Here is a 2,557-nt window from a genome sequence, read left to right on the forward strand (position 1 = left end):
ACATGTTGCAAAGGTTATGGTAACATTAAAAGTACTATGTTACAATAGGTTAAAATGTACATACCTAATGTAACATATTTTTGTAACACTCATGATTAAACCATTGCGATAGGCCATCTATGGCGTAGTGCAAATATGATCCGAAATAAGCAAAATTCATACTTAAAAGTACTTTATGTTCGTGATAATATAATTATTTAATCATAATATTTGGTAAAAGTACATCATATTATATTAAAAGTACTACTTTTAATAAAAAGATATTTTTAAGTCTTACAAAATGAAAAAAATAATAAGTTAGGTTCTGAAAATATCCAAACCAAATTTAATCCGAACCGAATTTGGTTTGATTTTTATCCGTATTTCAATCGGTTATTATTAATTGGTCTATTTTTAGAACAATGGGTTAATAGTATATGACCTAAAGTCAGCGTATTCACGCACTTACATCAAAGAGAACAATAAGAAAACTTGAGTTACATTTTGAATTTATTGGATTCGTTTTGTATTATATATATATATTATAAAATTAGATTATAATCTATATATACACAATGGGTTTAAAAAATTTTAAGTCCCCTAATCTCAATGGGCTCAATATGCACGCACACCGTAGTGATGTCAATGGATCCAATCTTGATCGGATCAATTTTGATCCATTTAATTTTATCGGATCAGATTTGGATCAGATTTTAGTCAGATTTTTTATAACCCAATTTATATCCGGATCCGTTAGAATCACGGATTATCGGATCGGAGTTCGATCTTTTTAAAAAAAAATGAAATGCAGTATTCATTCTTCAGCAGCGTCTCAATCCAAATTCACAACACCGGCAAAAAAATTATGTACTATAAAAAGATATCATGTGATAGTATAAACAACCTGGCTAGGGCCCTGTTGGGTTCCGAAGGCATAAAACGCAGCGGATAAACGTAAATAAAACAAAAATTCGAAACCCAAAAACAGGATCCATGTATAATTATGGGCAGATTATGGAGATAACGAATCATACCTTTCAAGAGATTAACTTTTACGAACTCAACGGAGATCCTAGCTATCACGCTTTGTGTCTACCTCTCGGAGAAACACCTCTATGGTATCCACACGAGCACCTTCAAGAACGTCTCACGAACTTGACTACGGAATGGATGTACTAGCCTCCTTCTTGACGATCTGAATTGCCTCTGCCTCTCTTTGCTGCTAGGGTTTTCTTTAAAAAACGTTCAAGCCTCTTTAACCTCTCATTATCTATTTATAATGACTGATTAAAAAGGCCCATAATAGCAAAGCCCAACCCTAGTAGGTATTGGATTAAATAATAAAAACAAATTTCTATTATTTAATTAATAACTAAGTCATACTTAATTATTATGGGCAAAAAACATTCCTTTTAATTCGAATTTATATTATCTCAATTAAGTCTTACTTAATTATAATAAAATTCAAATAATCATCAATTAATTTAAATCCATAATTTAAATTAACTATTCCATTAAGTGCTCTATTTGTGCGACCCTATAGGCTATTATTTAATTGGCAATAATTTTATTCTCTAATAAAATTATAAACAATGAGCGATATCTAGTAATACATCATTGTTACCCAATTAAACAATAATTAAATCGTGATTAGATAAAACCTTTCGTGATTAATGTTTTTCCGTGTAATATAATCCCTTTAACCATACATATTATAGATTAAACTCGAGGCATGTATTTAGTCATCCTCTTCAACATTTAATCTGGGTTTACTTGATGCATGAGTAGATTATTGAAACAAATCATTATTTGAGCATGGCCATGCTTTTATAATCTCACTCAATCAAGAGGCCAATAATATCTCTCCTAATTATAGGAGGGTTAAATCCTTTATCTATCATTCATATTTCTCATACGACTCATGATATACCCGATGTCCACTTTTATCATCACCCGATCAAAAGTAACTTTTAATGTAGTCAAAGTATATTAATCCTCGTATAGAAATATAATGATTTCAAGTCAAAGGATCGTTACACCATTATCACTGTGAGTCTTTCTTATGACTTTATTAAACATGAAGAATCTCACTGTGGGTCTGTCCAGTACCATGTACTCTCACATGTACCTATGTATTGACTTCAGTATCCCCATACTTATAACCAATGAGATGTGGTTATCTTGTCAAACAACATACTAGTCTATCTATGTATTATTATTGTCCTATATAATAATACTCGACTAGGGACCTTTAAGAATATGATATATTATATAATCTCAAGTTCAAGTCATGTACTTAAACTATACAATTTGTATCATGATTCTAAGGACATTTATTATGCTAACAAAATATCGCAGTAATTAAGGTCATAATAAATACATTTATTGAATGATCAACTGACATAAAGATAAAAGAATAATGTATTGCCTCTAGGGCACCTACACTAACAATCTCCCACTTGCACTAGAGCCAATCACCCATATATCTAATACCCATGGAACTAGTGTGACCATCGTGCTTCTGCTGCGACAAGCCTTTGGTCAGTGGGTCTGCAATGTTATCATTTGTGTGCACTTT

The sequence above is a fragment of the Apium graveolens genome, chromosome 10 (assembly GCF_009905375.1).
Source record: "Apium graveolens cultivar Ventura chromosome 10, ASM990537v1, whole genome shotgun sequence".
NCBI lineage: Eukaryota > Viridiplantae > Streptophyta > Magnoliopsida > Apiales > Apiaceae > Apium > Apium graveolens.